This window comes from Agelaius phoeniceus, chromosome Z (genome assembly GCF_051311805.1).
Source record: "Agelaius phoeniceus isolate bAgePho1 chromosome Z, bAgePho1.hap1, whole genome shotgun sequence".
In the NCBI taxonomy this organism is placed as follows: Eukaryota; Metazoa; Chordata; class Aves; order Passeriformes; family Icteridae; genus Agelaius; species Agelaius phoeniceus.
In genome coordinates this window covers 2,610,450-2,627,708 of record NC_135303.1, presented here as the reverse complement: position 1 = coordinate 2,627,708, position 17,259 = coordinate 2,610,450, and the positions used below count along the sequence as shown (strand labels likewise).

The 17,259-nt window shown below is 34.3% G+C and overlaps 1 long non-coding RNA gene across 1 annotated transcript; it reads right to left on the bottom strand.

Moving 5' to 3' along the window:
- Nucleotides 1–5,498: 5,498 nt before the first annotated feature.
- On the bottom strand, nucleotides 5,499–11,520 carry LOC129132484 (uncharacterized). The gene is made up of 3 exons (XR_008535822.2): nucleotides 11,340–11,520; nucleotides 10,535–10,598; nucleotides 5,499–5,661 (listed from the first exon to the last, which is right to left on the bottom strand). It is a non-coding gene; the product is annotated as an uncharacterized LOC129132484 (long non-coding RNA).
- Nucleotides 11,521–17,259: the final 5,739 nt, after the last annotated feature.

Below are 17,259 nucleotides of genomic sequence, written 5' to 3'. Positions count from 1 at the left end.
AGGAAAAAAAAAAAAAGAAAAACTGAGAGGAATGCACTGTGCTGGAGGTTCTGAGTTCACAGAAAGAAGTGAAAAATCTGATAAGAGAGTCATTAAAAGGATTTTGACCCATTACATTAAATAGATTTGTGTGGGAGGGAAGGGCTGGTGGCAGAAGGAGGGATGGGAGGAAAGGATCAGGAGGTCAAGAATGAGAAGCCCTGAGAAATCCAGAGAAGCACAGAAAATCTCCAGTATTTATCCTAGGCCAAACTAGAACCAGGTTTTTACTTAAAATGTCAGTAGTTTTGAAATTTCCAGCCTTTTTGCTGGTTTTGTTGCTGTTGTTCCAGGAAATCTAAATTGTTTATACAGTTCAAATATAGAAAGAAACACGCAGATTTTATTGCCCACAGATGCCAACATCAAAAAAGCCCTCATCAGGTAGCAACATCACAAAATTGATTTATCTGTAAATTATGGCGCAAAATTAATTTTTATCTGTAATTTTTGTGTGGAGGGGGAAGATCGTTGGTCTTCTGGTATTAAATAATGGATTCTTATTTAATTTTTCTGTTTCCTTTAAAAATAAAAAAAAAAAAAAGCTTTACTCATGCAGGAATTTTTAGGACAGGGTCTGCAGTCATGAATGCAGCCTGGTTCTACTCCATTACATTCCAATTTATCATTTTTGTCATTTTATCTCTGCTTGTGTAAAACACCTCAAGAGATGGAAAAAATAAAAATACTGCAGCTGTCTAACATTCAAAATCCCTTTGCTGGTATGTTCCTATTCATGCTTTGAGTAAAATTTGATGGATTTTTTTTTTTCTAAAAACTAAAGCAGTGCAATGAAACTGCAGAGAATTGACCTGGAGATTGCTCAGGAGAGGGAGGCAATCCTATGTAAAGGGAAACAGCTGGGACAGTTTGATGGAAATCTGGCAATCTACTCATTTAGAATGAAGGAATCTAAAATAATTGCTCCTGATTTCTTTAGAAAGAAGGTAAATTTTCAAATAATAGCTGAAAATCCTATAGTAATTCAATAAATTTCAACTTTCACGCTCAATTCCTTGAAATCCCTGGTGGTTTACAGTTCTCACAGAATTCTTTAGAAGCAGGTGGTGATTTCTAGATCAAAGGCAAGGCAAAGTTAGGGATTAATTCCACCCAGCTTCAGCTACCTACGAATAAAATGGGTTTTGTCAACAATTATTCTATGTAGAGCATCAGGCACCTGAGAATTCCATTGTCCCTGGTAATGACCTTTTTTGCCCTCTCATGCCAAGGAAAGACCTGACTTATGTAAGAGTAAATGACTTAATTTCAATAGTTAAAAGAAAACCATTCCCACTCTGAGTTTTTTCCACCACTAGGAATTAATAAAAGAAACGGATAAATGGGTCTGGCTTTAAAGGCTGATTTTTCAAAGAAGATTTCAAAGATACAGTATCCCCAGTCATAAATCACTCCTATAATCCACAACAATTCCACCAAAATCAACACATTTTGGGATGTCAGATTTTTTTACAGATACCAGTAAGATATCAGTTAAACATAAAGGTCTTACTTGATTTAAATTACAAATGAGGCCTAAGAAATGTCAGGGTAATGGCATAAGGCAGTTTGAATGTTAATTGATTAGTGGATGGTATTGGAAAAAAGTTTTTAGTGATTTATTGCAGTGTTCTTTGATTAGATTTGTTGTATTACCAAGTGGGGTTATTTTTAGTGGATCACGTTTGTTTGTTTTGGTTTGTTTTAATGTATGAAATAAATTACAACAACTCTCAAATCTATATAAGGCAAAAAAAAATCTCAATTGTTGTAACAAAACAATTAAAAATGTTTATGTAAAAACAGCAACTTTACATGGTTGTGTTTGTTGGTGTTATTGCACTCTCCTGTAAAAAACACAAAAAGATCTTACTCTGAATTTCTGTCTCTATACACCTTGCATGACCACTCAAGGATGAAAATAATGGGATCATTTCTCCATTTAAAGACCCCCCCAATGAAAGTACCCGTGTAAAAGGCTTAATTTGCCATTTCATTGAGTTTCAGATTCAGAGGTTTGGGATCACTTCTCGGACTCCTTCAGCGTGGGTTTCTCTCCATGAGATTTGGGCACCTGAAATGGTTACTGAACCTTTGCCCAGGTTTGATGGTAAATGCTACTGAAAGCAGCAAACCAAAGACTTTTCTGGGGACAAAATGCCCCTGAGTCTTTAAGGTACCAAGTTTTAACGACATGCAGATATTCATGAATATGAAAATATGAAAATATTCAGATTGCCACGTCTACATTAATCTGTGCTAAACCGGTTCAATATCAGTGCTCTCACAGCTGTACATACCAATTAATATGAATATTAATTCAGTAATGCCATATTCCTTTGTAATGTCAAAGGCTGGTGCATTATGTGGGTAGGATTATTTCAGTGTAACTTAAAGGCACAAAATGTAAGCACCCACAACTTTACTGAGATTATTACTGCATCTACAAGTTTTAATTTTAACATTATGCACTGCAGAATTTGGGATTTAATTTTGATTACTTTACATAGAAATATTTACAGAGGAAATTTAATGTTACCTTGGATTAATAATGTACTGAGAAACAAGGCAGATTAAAATTTTCAATATCAGGGGCTCAATTTTCAATTAGTACACCACATTAATTAGGTATGTTAGTTAATTCATTTCCGTGTGTATTGTGCTCTCTTCACCTGTGCTCTCTTTCTTCATTTTTTTCAGCCTTATCTGCAGTTAAGGAGAGAAATTATCTCGCTTTAAGGATTATACTTAACTTTGTTAGATGACAGAATGTAAATTACCTGGCACTACAATGTCTACATTGAAATTATGTCAAATTGAAATTAGCCTTAAAAGACGTGAAATTCCCTACCCAGACAAACTCATCAACTCTTAGGAGGTTTTGTTTCCCCTATAATTGAGAGGATTCTGTTTGTTGTTTTGAATCTCATTCCTATTTTTAACGACACCTATATTTAGGTACGTAATACGCAAAGGTGACTTTTTTGAGAATTAGCTTTTGAATCTTGTACAGAGAATAAATTAATAAATTGCCTAAGTAAAACCACTGCCTGGGAAGCCTTTCAATCAAAAAACGATTACAAATGTTTAGAAAACTGGGGTATATTACTGTTCTTGCAGAATATTTTATCAGGAGTGTCCTATTTCCCACTCTTTTTAAAAATTTTCCTTGTTTACTCTCACTGGCCAATTACTATCCAGCCTGTCCTGGGTCTTGAAACTGCAGCCACCCTCAAGTCCTGGAAACCATGAAAAGTTTAAATACTAAAGACTGAACAAATATTAAAAAAAAAAAAATGTTTGTTTCTGTTCTGCATCAGTTCTGGGGGTTTTCACTCGTTTCAAACTCCATTAAAGCAGCTACAGAATGCAGAGCACTGTGGTGCACTCTCATTTCCTTAATAGAAATTTCAGTCAATCATTCAATTGCTCCAGCTCTGACAGCACATAATTTTTATATGCTCAAAAACACTGTTAATTTATAAGCCAATCAAAAAAAACACCCAAATCTTTAAAGGCTGCTTCCACAAGGTCAAATTTTTTTACTGCATGTATGTTTTTTAAAAGTAAAATAAGTTATAAGATTCTTTTGTGCATATTCAGATTATTTTCTGTAATCTTATTATATTGAGGTACTACTATAGCATAGCATGGTCACAAGTACTTTGTCTATAGTTATTAGATATATGCTCTAGTTTTTAAATTTACAATATTTGTAAATTATGAAAACCAAAACATACGTCTGTTAGGAGTGGCAAAAAAAACTTGGTGAATTATCTGTAAAAAAGAAAGGAAGGAAAAGGACAAAAAAAGAAAAAAAAACATCAGATCACTATATTGTGAAAAAATAATTTTGACACCTCCTCCCCTGCTAAAAATATGCTAAAAATATATATATATATAACATTTCCAGTGAAAATTCTATATAAACAACCAAGCTGGAAAACCAGCATGGCCAGATGATTTAAACCATAAACATTAAAAATCATTCAGAAATCATTAAAGAAATAATTTTAGTACTACACGTTTCAATTAATGTTTTTGCTTATCTTTCACAATTATTTTCTAAATATATTTCTTCAATTTTTAAAAGAAAATTTCATTCTTGTGAAACAAAAAATTTTTCTCTTTTCTCTTTTCTCTTTTCTTTTCTTTTCTTTTCTTTTCTTTTCTTTTCTTTTCTTTTCTTTTCTTTTCTTTTCTTTTCTTTTCTTTTCTTTTCTTTCTTTTCTTTTCTTTTTTTTCCTTTTTTCTTTTCTTTCCCAGAACTTCCCTTCCCCTTCCTCTTTTTCTTCTTCTTCCTTGTCCTCTTCCTCTTCCTCTCCTTCTACCCCTTCCCCTTTCCCTTTGTCTTCCTCTTTTCCCTTCCTCTTTTCTTTTTCTTTTTCTTTTTCTTTTTCTTTTTCTTTTTCTTTTTCTTTTTCTTTTTCTTTTTCTTTTTCTTTTTCTTTTTTCTTTTTCTTTTTCCCTTCCTCTTTTCTTTTTCTTTTTCTTTTTCTTTTTCTTTTTCTTTTTCTTTTTCTTTTTCTTTTTCTTTTTCTTTTTTCTTTTTTCTTTTTTCTTTTTCCCTTCCTCTTTTCTTTTTCTTTTTCTTTTTCTTTTTTTTTCTTTTTCTTTTTCTTTTTCTTTTTCTTTTTCTTTTTCTTTTTCTTTTTCTTTTTTCTTTTTCTTTTTCCCTTCCTCTTTTCTTTTTCTTTTTCTTTTTCTTTTTCTTTTTCTTTTTCTTTTTCTTTTTCTTTTTCTTTTTCTTTTTCTTTTTCTTTTTCTTTTTCTTTCTTTTCCTTTTTTTCTTTTTCTCTTTTTTCTTTTCCTTTCTTTCTTTTTCTCTTTTTTCTTTTCCTTTTCCTTTCCAGAACTTCTCTTCCCCTTCCCCTTCCTCTCCTTCTTCCCCTTCCCCTTCCGCTTCCCTTTTCCTCTTTCCCTTTTCCCTTCTTCTCTTTTTTTCTTTTTGTTTTTATCTTTTTCTTTTTTCTTTTTCTCTTTTTTCTTTTTCTTTTTCTTTTTTTTCTTTTTCTTTTTCTTTTCTTTTTCTTTCTTTCTTTTTCTCTTTTTTCCTTTTCCTTTTCCTTTTCCTTTTCCTCTTCCTCTTTCTCTTTCTGCAATTCAAACCTTATTGCACATGTTTAAATGTGTTTTGTTTTTCACGTTGCCCCACTGCCAGCAGCCCAAGTGAGGGCAGCCCAGAGGCACAAAACTCAGCAAAGCCAAAAAGTTCAGGCGCTGACAGCTCCTGCAGCCCACGGAGCCGTTCAGGATGAGCAGCCAGGCAGACCTGGAGCCCCACTGAGAGAGATCAATAGTCAGTGCATTATCATAGTTATTTCCGATGACGGGAATAATAATGCAATATTTATTTCTGGTACAAGGCTGCTTCAAGCGTCATTTTCCTCCCCCTCTCATTATTTGGGATATAGCTCATGCTAGGGCAGTGCAGAGATATCTCACTGTGCTTAATGCTATGATTCCACTCAATCTAGCTGTTAAATACATTTATTTTTTTCCACATTACGTTGGTTGATTAAACTTTCTGTGGAGATGGTGGTAATTGAGTGTAAAGCTCCCATTAATGGCAGTAAGACTGCAAGACAGCAATGGAGTTTTCTATGGTTTTATAATTTCTCTCTGTGAAAAGAAAAAAAAAAAAAAAGGAGAGAGGGGATTAAACAAACAACTACCCTGCAGCTTTATGTCAGTTGAAACACAGAAAAAAAAATTAAAAAAACCCAAAAAATAGAATGGGTAAAAATAAACAAAAAAGCATTTCTCCAAACCTGGGAAAGAAACTAAATGGAGAATAAGCATAGGAATTATTCAAATGTTCCTGAAAGGAGACATTTTTTTCAATTTATCCTCCAAAGTCTTTAATCTGTTGGCTCCTTCAGTTAACTCAATAGCTCCTAAACCTCTTTGATGCCTTTATTTTTTTTTTTTGCAAAAATGTAATTTGGCCGCCATTTCCTTATTTTCTGAGTGGTAAAACTGCTTTGAGGAAATTATGACAAAGATAAAACCTGTAAAGGATGATATTAAAGTTGTAACTAGAACTAAAAATAATTTTTTTTTTTCTAGTTCTGTGATTCTGGATATATTTATGTTCACCTGAAATAAAGCACCTCTCGTATAAATACCTGGAACTGCATTATTTTGCCATGAAGTCAACACTTCAGCTTTGGAAAACTTCTTTACACCTCCTAATTCTTAAAACTCTAATGGCTTCTTTATATACATTTTTTTTTTCAGTGATTGCCAAAACACAACTTTGTTTTGACATGTTTATTGTCAATTGTCTTGATGTGTTTGCCATTACATGTCAACTCCCTTGTCAGAGGGACGGAATTCCTTTTTTGCGACTTCTCTGTGATTCCTCAGGAAGCATTTTGACTTCCCATAAATCGCGAGTTACTCTCAAGGAAGGAGATGTATATATATAAATAGTGAATAGCATTTAAAATATTACTGCAGAAGAGACCCTGTTGGTACCACTGCTCCTTCATCCATCTGGTTTAATGTCGTGGTCAGAGAGGAATTTCAAAGTCTACCAGCTGAAGTAGGAGAAAGAATATTTTTTAAAATGTTTGTCTGTTTACCCAAGGTTGCTGCCTCCAGCCTTTTCTGCTTTTCTCCTGATTCTTCCTGGTGGAAGCTTCTCCTCTGACCAGGCAATAAAAATCTCATCTTCCTTACATTTAAATTCGGGTTAAATAACCAAAATTTTAAGTTGCTTTCATAAAAACCACCGAAATATGTTGACCAGCATAAATTTTTAAGCTTTATTAAGATTAGAAACTTTCCCTCTGGCACTGCCACTTACAAACTGATTGGAAAGGGAATTGCTCATTCCCAATTTATTTTTATTAATTCTGGGTTATGTTCAGCCAGGTGGGGAGAGAACCACTGAGATTCTGCAGAAGAGCAGTTTATTAATTTAAGAGTGCATTATGGAAATCACAGGGACCTAGACCTTAGAATCAATAGGAATCTGGGGGAAAGAAATTATGAGCAGATGCTTTTATAGAAAATACAAAATTCCAGTAAGGAAGTTCTCTTCAGTCATCCAGTGGGAAGAAGAAAGCTCATTCCTAAAATGTTCTTAAACCTGCACCAAGTGCTTTGCAAACATGCTGAAAAATTGAGTCTAAGTTTATTATTTTTATAGGATTCACTCGTTCTATTTTGTAAGCTTTCACGAAAAATACTTGCATTGTACTTATGAATGGTTAATCTTTCCTTTTAGTGAGCTGAAAGGGTGACACCACCAAAAAAAAGTCCCTCTCCTTGAACAAGTCACATTCCAATTTTACATCTGTAGAGTTTCAATACACCTGAACTATTTTAACTTAAAAATATATTTTAGGAGGAATAATAATAATAATAACTATAACAACAACAACAACAATAATAATAATATTATTAATAATAATAATAACAAAAACAAGTAGTAGAAGAAACCAATAAGAGTAGTATTAATAATAATAAACAACAATAATAATAATAACAAAACAATAATAATAATAGTAATAAAAACTAATTAATGTATTTCTAAATATATAAATCCTCTGAGAGACCTTGTGAATAGTCATTAAAGGAGGAAAATGAGGTAGCATGTGGCTAACACTCAGACAAGTTGAGCTTTTCACCTAAAGGCCACGAACTTCTGTCTGGTTATAAATAAGTGCTGAAAAGGCTCATGACTACCAGAAAATATTGCTTTCTCCCAGATCTCATTGACATTGTGGCCCCAGTAACCATCTCACTTTCTACCTCAATTTTCCTGGCCAGAAATTCCAGGTATTTACCTGGCCTCACATGTCCCAGATGGCTGCCTAAACATTTTGGAAAGAAACAACATTCAGAAAATTTTATTGTCAGCTTTATTAACTTACACCTCATAAACACCCAAAAATTAGCATTTATAGGAACACACACAACAACATCACATAAAATTTCAGAGGTTACTTTTTTGAGAATAGGGATTACCTTGATGTTTGTCTGCTTGCCAAATATTCTGTGTTATTCCAGAGGGACGTATTATTTTTTTTTTTTTTCCAAAGGCAAATCCAGCTGTCTGCTCTGCATGCAATGAAGCCATAGAGTTTGAAGCAAAGCAATAAACTTGGGAATATGTTAAACAAAGCTCAGTATCTGCTCAGCTGTTCTTTCTGACTACTAAACTCTGTCAGGTAACAAGATTTTGTAGGTTTAGCTGAATCTACTAACAGGCATTCTTGCAGGAAAGAAGTACTTGCTTTGGTGTATTACTAAAATTTTGAATATCAACCCTTATTCCCTTGTATCTATGAGAGGTGAATTGTTCCTTTAAATCTGCCATTAGGAAGTTCCTTCTGCTATCTTGTTCTTGCTCTTTTCTTCTTCTTCTTCTTCTTCTTCTTCTTCTTCTTCTTCTTCTTCTTCTTGATGTTCTTTTGTTCTTGTTCTTCTTCTTCTTCTTGTTCTTGTTGTTTTTCTTCTTGTTCTTCTTGTTCTTCTTTTTCTTTGTCTTGTTGTTGCTATTCTTCTTCTTCTTCATGTTCTTGTTCTTTTTGTTCTTGTTCTTCTTTTTGTTCTTGTTCTTGTTTGTTCTTGTTCTTGTTCTTGTTCCTCTTGTTCTTGTTCTTGTTCTTCTTCTTGTTCTTCTTCTTCTTCTTCTTCTTCTTCCTGTTCTTGTTTTTCTTCTTATTCTTTTTTTTCTTCTTGTTCTTCTTTTTATTTGTCTTCTTGTTCTTGTTCATTTTCTTCTTCTTCCTCTTCTTCTTCCTTCTCAGGCAGATTTCCAGAGTAAATTCCCTCATATGTGAACACCACAAAAATCTCTGGGTTTTCTAAACCCCAACTGTTAAACATTTTGAAAACCACATAGATAAGAGAATGACATAATTATTGATGTTGGAAACTGTGGGAATCCACAAAATCAGAGGGTTTTGGGAAAGCTGCAAAAGGCAGGCCCCAGAGACAGCAGAACTGTGATCAGAGCTAAGGAACAGCCATGAGATTGGTCAGCAGAAAAATTATTTAAAAAGGAGAAAATCAAGGATAAATAGAACAATGATCTGTGTATTAACGCTTGTCTAGAAAAACTCCCTAAGCTACAGAAAGTTTATCTAGCAAGATATTAGGAAGTTTGAAGCTTCATAATGGAGCTCTGTGCATTGTGTTTCAAGGCTCACAAGCAGGTATTGTATTTGAAATAAGCAAGCATTGTTTAACCACAGGTACCTGTGCTTATAGTGGTTGGATAGAGCTACTGTCAATATAGAATATTTACTGTACAGATATAAACACTGTCAATGTGCTTTTGCTTTGTGGGATTGGTCAAAAAACTTATAAAGTGAGTTGTAACATTAAGTTCTGTGTCTGCTGCCTGGGATGTGAGCTGGTGGCATCTTCCCATTGTCATAACCATGGAATGAGGCTGATGCTGGAAAATCAAACAGCTCCAGGCACGTTCCTCAGCAGTGCTGTCCCGTTTGTGATTTGTACGGAGACGCCCGGCTGGCAATGAAAACCATCAGATGGTGCCCATCTGGGACCATCCAGTCTAATGCTTGACCCATCCCCATATTTTACTCAGCCCAGAGCTCTGAGTGCCACCTCCAGCCCTTTCTGGCCCTGGGCAGCTCCTTCCAAGGCCTGAGCACCCTTTCCATGGGGAAATTCCTGCTGCTGTCCACCCTCAACCTGCCCTGGCCCAGCCAAAGCTGACTGAGTCATCATGAATTATACTGAATAATTTCAGTAAAATGACCTATGACTACCACCAAGTCTGAGAAGCACACAGGTTACCTAAGAAGGTTCACCAAAGTTAAAGTTTTTTGTCTCAGCTCTTAGAGGCAAACACCTTTCTGAAGGACCATGGGCGTTTTTTAATATCTGAGGGTCAAAACAAAAATGACTTTCAAACTCTTTTTTATATAATCTTGAACAATTCATTTCCAGCAGTTCAATGCAATCATAAGTTAAATTGTTGACTTCTAAATATTCCCACTGGATGAATGTAAAATCAGAAAAGTAAAGCTTGAAGCCCAGCTGTGGGAAGAAATTAAAAGGTGTGTAAGGCTGCAAGTCCTGATGTGCTGGTGTGCTGAAAAATCAGGATTTTCTAATCTGCTGTCATTGTTCTGGCACTTTGCAGCTATTTATCTTCACACCTGAGATAAATATATGTATATATATGTTAAAATAAATAACTGCAGGAAAAAAAACAGAAATACAAAAGGGTTTTTGATGTGCTGAATGATATTCATTATGAGCAATGTGCTAGACCTATATATAATGTGATTTTTATTGTTCTTTAATCTTTGGCTTTTTTTTTTATTATTCCATTACTTTTAGTTTCCTTGATGGTTTTAGTCTGTTCCACACTTTTGTCCAACAGCCCAATCATTTCTACTAATTTATGACAAATGGATGTACTTCAGAATTTCCACAATGAAGAGAGAGAAAATCACAATAAACCCATAAATATAAACAATATAGAAAAATTTAACTAATTACATACATTTTATTAGAGATATTGCGGTATTCTGAAGACCAGATCCCCATCTTCAAAGCAACAAAGCTGGCTACAGACCATAGGCAGAGAATGTGGATAATTTCAATTGTTTTTACTTCAAATTATGTACAGTAAGTGCATGAAATTAAAATAAGACCAGAAGTTCTAATATAACACAATAAGGACATCTTTTTTTCATTATTTCTTTTTGCTCCTATTGAGAGAGATAGAGCCTTTGAAATAAATCAGCATCTGCAGCAGGTCATACCACTGCAGCTTGCTCTGTTAATATAAAAAAGCAAAAATTCACAAGCAAAGAATCACAGAGAAAAGGGAAGATAACCTCTTTTATTTGGAAAACACATTTCAAACACAATAAACGTTGAACTCATCACCTGAAACTCTATGAAATATAATAATGTTCCGAGCACCTTTCAGGTGAAAATAAAAACCAAAAACAAAGCAAAGTGAAAAGATATCATTTCCCTGCCCCTCACACACACACACACACACACTCTCTACCTGAGACCATTTAAAGAACTTCACTTTGCATTTCATTTCCTCAGAGAGGCCTCACAGAAGCTACAGCTTATTTCTGAAGTCATTCTACAGAGTGACCAAGTGCCCCCAATTTTAATGGGCTGCATCAGCCTCGCAGGGACGGTTGCTGCAGCATTAACTTGTGCCTGCTAAAGCCACGAGCTGGAAAGGCAGAGTATTTGCTGACTTTCTGAAAGAGGACAGTCTAAAGATTTTTTTTTATTATTATTATTATTTTTTTCCCCCCATAACCCAAACCCCCAGCACCCACCTCACACCAGGGTATTTTAGAGAGCGGCTTCGCCCTTTCCCGGCCGCTGAAACTGAAGCCAAATTTCCTGCTCAGCCTGTGTTTGCTGAGGATGCTGAATGTATATTTATAGCCTGTAATGGTCCTTCAGCAGCAGCTCAGAGCAGTGGGACTTGATGGCTTGGGGTTGTTCAATGTTTATTTCCAGTTCATTTCCAGCTGCAATGAAATACCAGGATCTCACTCACTTTAACTCAGGGAGCACCAAGTGCTTTTTTTCCCGGATATCAGCTGCCCCCAAACTGCATAGAGCAAATTGAAATGAATAAAGATTCATACAGCACAAATAGAATGACCATTTAAAGTGCAAAAGGTATCTTAACAGCCCCAAAGTGTTTTGAATTTTGACCAGGATCCTTTGACTGAAACAGCATGAGATGCCCAAAAGGTTATTCTGAAAAGGAACAAATAAAAAAATGTAGACTAACCTTTTCATAACCTTTCACTCTTTCTTTTTCCTTTCTTTTAAGGTTTACTAATTATTTAATTGAAATGGAGTTTCCACACGCATCAAAAGTCTCATGAGCTATTGTTAAGCTATGCAAGAAAATAGTTTAATAATAAAACAGTAAAAGACATGCCATGATCTTACCCACAACCACAACAAGAGGTTTGGCAGGAAGATTTCTGCTGCACTGAAATCAGTGAAGAATTTTAAAAGAGAATTTTAGAACAGAATTATAAAAGGAATTGTAATATATAAAATAATTATAATATATATAACATATATTTATGTATTATATTTATAATTATAAAATTATAAAAGAATATATATAAATTACAATTTATATATATTATAAAATATAGTAGTGACAATACTGATGATAGGAATTACAGAAAATATGGATTTTTTCCTATAAATATGAAGTGAAACCAAAGTCAATAAATGAAGCAAATCTCTCCCATTTCCTACAAGATAAACTTACAAATTTTGACAGAGATACTATGTAGAGTGTAATTTCCACATGAATAGCCCCAAAAGATTTTCAGCCAATGCATCACTCCTAAGTAATGCTGTAGAATTATGAATGTATGTATAGAACGCCTCACTTCCCAATTAAAGGTTTAAAATAACCTAAGCAGGACATAATCTATCCTTAACTTATTCGGACTTGTGAGGTTTTAGAGCAATTTAGCTTCATGTACATCAAAAAGGGGAAAAAAACCTGTTGTTCCATGTTCCTGACATTCTGAAGTTGTTCTGAAGACTTCATATTAAATGGAACTGAAGTCACTCAGAACCCAGCAACGCTCAGCTGGGTCAGCTGGGTTCTTTTCCAGCATCAGGTGAAGATGAGGATGCTGGATAAAGGGGACAGACAGGAAATGGAAGGAAGTTTTTGCGGGCTGAATTTGCCACTACAATCGTGCAGGAAAACCACATTGCAGCACCCCTCCTGACCGACCTAATGCTCACTGAGAATATGTGGTATAGAAAAACATATGAGGCAGAGCAATTGCTAGTCAGGAATAAATTGGGAGAATGAAGAAAGAAAGAAAAAAAGGGAGGAGCAAGGCAGAAAATTCTGCTTATGCACAAATCCATTGAAAAAGAAAGGAATTTTTTTTTTTCTTATGACAAGCTCTAATTTTCATATGGCTAAATTAATAACAATCCTTGTCCAAAAGCACATCCTTTTCTCTGTAAGTACAAAATATAAATCAGCCAATTAAAAAAAAAACCAAATAATCTCTATTTTGAACAGAGCAAAGCCTCTTTTCTCTATCAAGAATCTCAGTCAAGACAGGAGAGAAAAACAGGCACGTAATGCATTTTTTAAATGTAAGCTTTGATGTTTATATGTTTTTCTCTAGTTTTTGTTTTTTTAGATGAGTCTAACTTGCATTGCAAAGAAAAAAAAAAGTAAAATCAGTCTGCAATAAAATTGAAAGCAAAAATTTTAAGCAAACATAAATGGAACTAGTTAAAGCAAACCACAAGCTGTATTTCTGAAATCATACCAGAGCTACATGTCGCAGTTAGGATACTGCCTCTCTTTTATTTTGCGAGCAACTCCTTAAACTGAAGGTTTTCTGTTATTAGTTCTCTTTTATGGCATCTATAGAACTCGAAGAGAAAGAAATGTAGGTTGAGGGCAACATCAAAACCACAACTTTAAAAAAAGCCCTTCTCTGATAAAAAAGAGTCAGTCCTTTCAGCACCCTCCTTTAGTTTTCCAGTGTAGGGAGCAGGATTGCTGTTTATTTTATTTTCTGTATGCAGCTTCCCATTTAAAAGTCTCAAAACTTTCTCCTGTGGTTTCTCAGTACCTGGTTGCTGAGAATATAACTGAGCTTCAAGTACTTAACTCATTCTAAAATGTTTTTTTTTCTGCTAAATAGTTTTACAGTTTAAAAAAAAATAGTTAACTAACAAAAAATAAAATTTTAATGGCTTTTACATCTTGAGTCAGAAAAGCCAAAGAAACCAGAACACTGGTTTATTTCTAAAATATTCATATAGCAACAAATCCACATTCCTGAAGAGAATTTCTAGTGTCTGGAGTTGACAATACACCTTTAAAAAGGAGTCAATATTATCACCCAGCAAATGAAGCCAAAGGAGACAAAAAACTGGAATTTGCACAGAAAAAGGAAGTGGATCTTTCATTGGATGTTGTAGTAGATGCATTAAGAATATACAAATAACTGGGTTTTTCTAGTTTTCATAGACTTATCAGACAAAATTTTGTGACAGTCTTCTGGCCCTCCTCATAATAATATTGAAAAGCAAATTTTCAGTATTAAAGTCAGGAAAAGGGAAAGTCAGGAAAAAAACTTCTAAATAGTTTAATGTCTACTAATGTGAAAGATCTTGACTAAAATTCAGACTTATTCCCTGCTACAGCAGCTGTGGTGACCTGATCGTAATTAGATCATGACCCGTTGTACATTAGTTGTAAAAACACTTAAGGTTTGATTATTTCCTCCTATTTCATGAAAGCCATAAAATTTATTTAACGTAACAATGGAACAGCACAAGTTAAATGGATACATTGTCACTACTGATTAACACCACAGATGTTTATGATTAACCAAAGTGCTAAAAAGCTCTATATGTGCACAAAAATAAGTAGATTCTGCCCCCAAAATATGGATTGAACATTAAATGTGTCCTGTGTTCATCTTAGCCGTTTCTTAAAAACAATTTAAATAAATTTGTCTAAAACCAGCAATAGATCTGATACAATCTAGCACAGTCTTGATCACTCAGAGTGAGGCACATCCTTCATGTGAAGGAAATTGCTCCTCAGTATCACAAAAACAAAATCCTTTTTCCCTGAAGCTGAAGTGTCTGGGGTTTCCTGATTCTGGAAATTAATTGCATTAGTCTACAGGTAAAACCCATGTTTCATCTTTTCAATCACTTTGGGTGTTGTGGTCTAAAAAATTAAAAAGAGAAAAATAGCTAAACCCCTTCTGCATCATATCAAACACATTTTTAATCTTGTAGGTCGTTCTCTTTCACCACAGCACTTGTAGAGGAATAAATATTGAAAGCAGTTGGGGGAAAAAAAAAAAATCCTTCATCGTGATGGGATGTATGCAAACTTTGGAATGTTTTGTTTAGAGAATCTCTGCACTTTATTCTATAAGACACTGTTAAACTGCAGGATCTCCAGGGCTTTTTTTTTTTTTTCAGTCCAAACTTCTCAATCCTTCCATGCTTACAATTTAGGGGTTTTTTTTCTCCCTCTGACCTCTTCGATATAAAAATCTCACAAGTTTCCTGAAATTTTTATAACCCATTTGAACTCATTATTTCCTAATAACAGATTTACTCAGATATTGCTATTAAGGACTTCAATCTCCAGTAAAATTTCTTAGTGAAGTCAATGGCATCATAAAAGAAAATTATGGGCAAAAACTAATAAGAGCTGGAGTTTCAGTAATGGCTTAGATCAATCATTTGGAAAGCCACTACCTCGAGATCTTTTCCAATGGAAATAAAATGCACACTTGACTTCTAACACCTTCTATGGGAGAAACTAATTTGACGTCAGGCATTTTTTCCCAAAAGTTCTTTTAGACTTGTAAATGAAAGTGAAACTTTGGATACTTTTTGGCAGAGAATAACGGCATTGAAATCAGAAAAGTGAGTTGCAAATGGTGTTGACGAATTTGTACGTAAGAGGAATCACCAGAATCTAAAGGACAAAGACCAGACACAGGAAATTCAAATAATACAATTCAAGCAACACACAACGAGCTTGATAATGACTTGAGCTATCCCAAATTATATAATCAAAATATATAATTTGAAAGAGTATAACAGGGTCAACCACAGCGCCCATTTCAATGTGATCCTTTTGTAAGGAACATAGCATATTTTAGATTTCTGTATAGCAGCATTGATCACTATTGTTTCTGTGAGAAAACAAATACTATCCAAATAACTATTTAATCAGCTGACTCTATATTATTGCCAATATCTATTTTTTCTCACTACTATTATTTTGATATGTTAAATAGCTATGTAAGAAATCAAAAAACCAAGGTAAGACATTCAAGGAAAGACATCTTAATTATTTTTTTCATTATTTTGGGCAACCTTAATTCCTGTTGTGGATGTTGTTGCTGTTCCTACCCGTTAGGTCTCCAAACCAAGCAGAAGATCATTTTATTGAGCATTGCCATTTTTCCACTCACAAAAGTGCTTTGCAGTTTTCACCTTTAATTAATTCTTAGGGTGTTGAATCTCCATGCATTACCCTGGCATGCTTATTGCTACATTCCAAATATACATGCTTATTTTCATGCCATCTCATATTTCCTTTTCCTAACAGCACTGCTAAAAAACTGGCAAATAAAATTTTAAGTTCCATCCCTATTATCCCTTTCACTGATTTCGTTACACTTATGCCACTCACACATTTATTTGGAACAGCCCATAGTGATTTTTTTTTTTCCTTCACATTTATGCCTGCTGCAAAAGATACATTTAATTCATAAATGTATACAAATAGGTTGACTGATATTTCATGTTGGGGTGCTGTTGCTGTTGTTTGTGTTGGGACTTTTTTCTGCTCAAATATTTATGCAACCAGAGGGAGTAAAAAAGAGAGGAAGAAGAAGAGACTTTGTGAAATGTTTCCTGGAAAAGCACATCCACAGCCGCCTGCTCACAGGGCCTGGCTGCTGTCTCAGGGTTCTGAGACAATTAAAGATATTTTTGAGGCCAGAGTCACCTGAGTTAAGCAGCTGTGGGCTAATGAGCTGTGAATCCTTCATAATGCTGTAATGTTTATTTGATAGAAAAATAATGGTGGATTTACTTAACCTGCACCTGTAATTAGCAGTGTTTTCCTTCTCAGTGGTGTTTTCTTCTGTCAGCCAGAGACTTTTGTCTGCCCCACTTACCTGAAAGATAAATTTCCTACAATGGACGAGATTTGTTTTAATAAAGGAACTAATATTGTTGACTAAATGATTGAGTTTCTCTCCAGCAAAAAGAAAATACTTTTACCTCTACACAATCCTCATTTAGAGTAAATATTACTTGACAATGAACAATTAAGAGTAAAAAGCCCCCGAAACAATGAAACTGAAGCGTTTAATTACCTCACTTTCAACAGTGAGTTCAAAACAAAACCAATCAACTTGAACATGAGTGTTTCAAATGAAAGCATTTCCTTTCCCCCATGGAAAATTCTAATTTTGCTTGGAGAAATTTGGTGATAAAAAAGATTGGATTTTTTAAAAAATAGCTAAGTATATTTCTCTGAGGCATTTAAATAGAAAGAAATCCATATCTTTCAGGGAAAATGGACTTAAATTGCATTCTTATTTGCTGCTGGAATCTATCCAAATATATTTTACATCAGTCCAAAACTTCAAAAGCAGAAATAAAACAGCTGACCATTAAAAAAACCAAAAAACC